A 6,205-nucleotide genomic window follows, 5' to 3' on the forward strand; every position below is an offset into this window, starting at 1 on the left:
ACTTGCTAAAAAAATAAAAACATAAACACAAAAATTGCTTGAAAAACCCAAAAAAAAAAAAAAACACAAAACAAAACTTGATTTTCCCAAAACCAAAAAAAAAGCCTGTTTGTGAAAATCAAAAAGCCAAAAATATTTTTTTGTGGATTTAGGTATAAATATTTAGATATAATTATATTTTGCTACATTATTAAGATATCATTCTATTTTTGTCAATGAACATTTTATACTAAATGCAGAACTGAATGCATAACAACCATTAATAAAAACATCTCCTTATAGGAATTAAATAAATGTGTGGTTTGTTATTTCAAGGCTCAGTATCATTTTAGTTATAATTGTAAAAAAGTTGTTTACAGTGGCAATGGAGCTTATTTTGACATTTAAAATTACAATACAGTTGGCACTACAACTGCTCGACCATAACCTAGGAGACAGCCCAAAAGAAAGGCAAGCAATAAATATAATGCAAGATTTCATCAATAATTTTTTTATTGTCAAAAATTAGATATCCTGGCCCATTGCAATGGCCCCCCTACCCATAAAATAATTAACATATTGCTGTCTAACTTGACGGGCACTTTGGGGGGCCAAGCCAGTACGGACAGTATCCAGGCCTGGAAGGTTGGCTTCTATTTGTCCGGCCTCAGGCCCAACTGTGCCTATATAATTTGGAGCATGCTTATTTAAAAAGTTGTGCAGAATGCAGCACGATAAAACAATAAAATTAAGTTTGTATTCCGCCAAATTAATGGCTGTTTGAAACAGGCGGAACCGGCTGGCCAGAATTCCAAACGCATTCTCAACCACTCTTCTAGCTCTGGCCAGCCGGTAATTAAAAACCCTCCTCTCCGGGGTGAGTGTTCTTTGGGGGAATGGCCTCATGAGGTGCTTGCTGAGAGCGAAGGCTTCATCGGCAATGAAGACAAAGGGGAGTCCTTCCACGTTATCCTCATCAGGTGGCAATCCCAGGCCACCACTCTGGAGACGCTGGCAGAACTCCGTCTGGGCAAATACTCCTCCATCCGACATCCGGCCATTCTTCCCCACGTCCACATATAAAAAATCATAGTGTGCCGACACCACCGCCATTAAAACAATACTGTGGAACCCCTTATAATTAAAATAATATGACCCCGAATGGGGTGGTGGCACAATGTGGACATGTTTCCCATCTATAGCCCCTCCACAATTGGGAAAGTCCCAACGGCTGGCAAAATGGGATGCCACAGTCTGCCATTCCTGTGGCGTTGAAGGAAACTGGGAAATCAAAAAAGAAAACCAAAATCAATTAATTTGTAAGCTAACATTGCAAGAAAATTAGACAATTAAAAACATTATTCCCCAGCATCAGTATAACATTCAATAATTTAATTGTTCTGGAATAACTAATATGGAAAGGCACACTTATCAGATTGCTCACCCCCTCTGATGGAACATTGATTACATTTTAGGGGGTTGTGAAATCCCTAAAAAAGATTACTTTGAGGACACGCAGGAATTTAGGGACTAAAAAGGCTACAAGACTGCAGTTGTCGCACTCTGCAGGTGCAGTTGCTAACCAGCTTACAGTAAATGAGGTAATGTAAAAAGGCATTCATGTTGCAAGGAGTACACAATCACATGCAAGGGCAATTAATGAAAACACTTTGAGGCTTGCATATGATTTGATGATGGAAATCAGCAGAGCTTCTGCTCATTTACTAAAGCACTGGAACAAATGCACTTGTAGAGTGCACATGCATTTTGCAAAGTGCCACATATATTTGCTTTAGACAAATCAACACCACAGAACATTCCAGCAAATTTTAACGAGGGTGGGGGTGGGGGGGTTGTGAAATCTAGATAATTGCTCATTAGCAGCCAACTATTTGGAGTGAGTTTAGGTGGGGGGGGGGGTTGTGAAATCTAGATAATTGCTCATTAGCAGCAAACTATTTGGAGTGAGTTTAGGTGGGGGGGGGGGTTGTGAAATCTAGATAATTGCTCATTAGCAGCCAACTATTTGGAGTGAGTTTAGGTGGGGGGGGGGGTTGTGAAATCTAGATAATTGCTCATTAGCAGCAAACTATTTGGAGTGAGTTTAGGTGGGGGGGGGGGTTGTGAAATCTAGATAATTGCTCATTAGCAGCAAACTATTTGGAGTGAGTTTAGGTGGGGGTGGGGGGGTTGTGAAATCTAGATAATTGCTCATTAGCAGCAAACTATTTGGAGTGAGTTTAGGTGGGGGGGGGGGTTGTGAAATCTAGATAATTGCTCATTAGCAGCCAACTATTTGGAGTGAGTTTAGGTGGGGGGGGGTTGTGAAATCTAGATAATTGCTCATTAGCAGCAAACTATTTGGAGTGAGTTTAGGTGGGGGTGGGGGGGTTGTGAAATCTAGATAATTGCTCATTAGCAGCCAACTATTTGGAGTGAGTTTAGGTGGGGGGGGGGGGGTTGTGAAATCTAGATAATTGCTCATTAGCAGCAAACTAAATACACTCAAACAAAATACATTCCAAATGAGTAGACTAGGTGGATATGTTCCCATCACTTCATGCTGGGAAGGTTATTGAAGGAAAATATACATGCATGACAAAAAATAACAGGAAAAAAATCCAGCATGTGTGAGGATAAAAAGGGGACATTCACACTATATTGCAATGATGGTAAGTAGTGTTTGAAGCAAAAAATACATTATATTATCAAAGATTACATAAAAGAACATGTGATGCTAATAAAAGAAAAATATCTTACCTTAATATAGTCCTTCTGCAGGACCTGTATGATGGCAGAACAGGTCTCTGGGATAATGATCCCCAGAGCCTGGGGGGAGATGCCTGTCGAGAACTTAAGGTCCTGCAGGCTTCTCCCTGTGGCCAAATACCGCAAGGTAGCGACCAGCCTCTGCTCCGGAGTGATGGCTTGCCTCATGCAGGTATCCTGCCTGCTGATATAGGGGGTCAGCAAAGCCAACAAACGGTCAAAAACGGGGTCCGTCATCCGGAGAAAGTTCCTGAAATCCTCAGGATTATTCTCACGGATCTCACGGAGCAAAGGCATGTGACAGAACTGGTCACGCTGAAGCAACCAATTCTTGGTCCATGAACTCCTCCTCGCCCTGTTCATGGACTGGTCTTGGGCTGAAGAATAAACTACAGCACCAAGCACATACAATGCACGAGCTCTACGACGAGTACGTACAGGTAACATGGCTTCAAAACGGTCGGCTGGTCAGAACGCACTAAACAGAACGCACTGAAGAACAGCAAGGCCTGTGAAGAACGACCTGAAAATCAGGAACGAGCGGCCAATAAAACAAAGATTTCTCAATGCCAACTGACCAAACGCACTGAAAAGCAGATACAAACCTCACAAGCACAGACTGAACAACAGTTAAAACGAACTGAAAAATACGAGTCTCACAAGCGCGAATCGTCTCTCACCAAACTTCTACTAACACGAGATAAACACGAGATTAGCAGAAGGAGCCCAAAGGGTGTCGTACGGGCTATTGAACTTCCGTTTTATAGTCTCGTCGGACTTGGTGTACGTCACCGCGTACTAGGCTGTCGTACTTTTGTGTGGTCGTGTGTGCGCAAGTCCGTTCGTAACAAAGTCTGCCGCAAGTCCGCCGAAGGTACGTCGGAAGTCTGTCGGACAGGCTGTCGGACTTTTGTAGACGAAAAGTCCGACCGTGTGTACGCGGCATAAGGCACGTGTTTTTCGAATGCAATTTTGTGAAAGGTGTTTGGGGGAGGTTGGTGGGTTTTGCAAAAAATGTTTTAGAAGTAAAAGAAGTTACACCTGAGTTGTGCTTATATGGTTTGGTTGGTGGTGGGTCTGACATGAGGAGGAGGGGGTGGATTTTATCTGCGATTGTGAAAGAAGTGGTTTGGGAGGCAAGATGTGGCTACAGGAAAAGAAGTTTGATGGTGTCTGAAGATGAGTGCAAAGATTGGGTGTTGAGTAAGCTGTATTGTGTTTTGTTATATGATAGGAAGGTGCTGGGAGTGGAGGAGGCAGATAGTTTTTGGAATTTTGGGAGGTGGCGGTTAAGATAAGGTGGTGGGAATGTGTTACTGTGTTTAATGTTTGATGTTTTTTACTGTGTTTTATGGAAAATACTTACCTGAATGATGAAAGGAACGCTGCTTGATCTCTTGAGAGTTACTTGAAGGAGTCTTGAGTATGCGATTCATGCTGAAGGATAAAAAAAAAAAAAAAATCTGTTCTTATCAGTTGCCAGAGGAGGCGATGTTGTACCGACCATAGAGGGAAGGGCACATGCAACTCCAATGGCGTAATTGGACCTGGGCAGACGGTTGAGGGACAGTCATCACCTGTTGCCCATGGGGGCTTCAGTGGGCCTACCCAACCTGTCTAGAAAGGACCTCCTGGTGAGGATGGGTGCTGCACATGGGTCTGGCTGGAGGGTTGGGTCCCTGGCCTTCTGGCCTAGATTGGGGTAGCTCTAGCTACGGACAGTTATTCTGGAGAGAATGCCTACTTCCCCCTAATGGGGGGGAGTGGTTAGTACTTCCTGAATGTAATTAGGAAGGAGTAATGGGAGCGACAGTGGAGCCAGATGGTAAAGGGCTTTCACCAAGCTTCCTGATCTTCATGCCTTTCTGCCTGTGGTGGGGGCTGCTGTGGTCTGGGCTGTGGGCCAGGGTTGGTCTTGAAAGCCTATGGAGTAGTGCCCCTGGAGTGGCAGTCCAGGGGTGCCATAAAATCACTGTGAGTGGCAGTCACTTTGATTTGAGGCACCATAACACGCTTTTTTTTTTTTTTTTTTTTTTTTTTTTTTTTTTTTGCACCTGCCTCTTGGGCCAGGCCTTTTGGCTAGGACCAAAGGAATTTTTTTTATTCTTGGCCGGAGGGCCTGGTCATTGTTTTACACAATGGCCACTTCTTTCACTCTCCTCTCCACTATCCCTTCCCCCACTTTTTATTTATTTTGAAACCTATGTTTGTCACGTCTTGTTTTACACATTTGTCTCACGTTTGATGAGTAAGGATGCGGGTCCTTGGGCCAGCCCTGAAAGTCTTGGGAAGGGGGTGGACATGGCCTTTTGGCTTAGTTCGCCCTTTCTCATGGGGTCTCCCTTCGGGGGAGCCCCACCTAGTACTTGGGTGGGTCCTGTTTCGGCAGGCCCTCCAGAGAACGGGGTCTGTCTGGTTTTGGCCAGATAGACCACAGTAAGTACCTTTGTCCCCGTCTGGAGCCTAACGCCCCGGGGGATCAGGAAATTGGCACGTTTGTGTACCCGTGGCACTTTTTTGTGAGCACTCTTTATGTGTGTGCACATTTTTTATGCACCGGGTGAAGTTTTTGGGTGTGTTTTGCACGCCATAGGTTTTCAAAAGAAAAAAATCTTGTGCAACAGTAGCCATTGTGCCAAAGTCAAAAACAAAAAAGTAGAGTTATTTGGGCTGCAGGTTCATAATAATATTTATGTGTTCAGCTCTGCTAGCGCTGATCCTGCCCCCTCTGACATCACAGGGAAAGCCATAGGTAGGTCCCTGTGTGTCAGAGGGGGGTGGGGTCACTGGGTGGCCCCACCCTCAGTTATATAAGAACTGTCAGAAGAACAGAAGCGTCATACAGCAGGAACCTCCCATAGATGCGGATCATCCAAAGAACGAAGCAGGGAAGAAGAAGCCAGAGGAAGATGGGGACGAGAAGACCAAAGGGAGAAGCAGAGGAAGAAGCGGGGGAAGAACAAGATGGAGGAACAAAACCGAATGAAGACCAGAAGTAGTTGGAAGAAGAAGCGGGGAAAGAAGAAGACATTAACCACTTCAGCCCCGGAAGGATTTACCCCCTTCCTGACCAGAGCACTTTTTGCGATTCGGCACTGCGTCGTTTAACTGACAATTGCGCGGTCGTGCGACGTGACTTTCAAACAAAATTGACGTCCTTTTTTTCCCACAAATAGAGCTTTCTTTTGGTGGTATTTAATCACCTCTGTGATTTTTATTTTTTGCGCTATAAACAAAATAAGAGCGACAATTTTGAAAAAAACGCATTATTTTTTTACATTTTGTATAATAAATATCCCCCAAAAATATTTATAAAAATTTTTTTATTCCTCAGTTTAGGCCGATACGTATTCTTCTACATATTTTTGGTAAAAAAAATCGCAATAAGCCTTTATTGATTGGTTTGCGCAAAAGTTATAGCGTTCACTAAATAGGGGATAGTTTTATGGCATTTTTA

The sequence above is a fragment of the Aquarana catesbeiana genome, linkage group LG09 (genome assembly GCF_042186555.1).
Source record: "Aquarana catesbeiana isolate 2022-GZ linkage group LG09, ASM4218655v1, whole genome shotgun sequence".
Taxonomy (NCBI): Eukaryota; Metazoa; Chordata; class Amphibia; order Anura; family Ranidae; genus Aquarana; species Aquarana catesbeiana.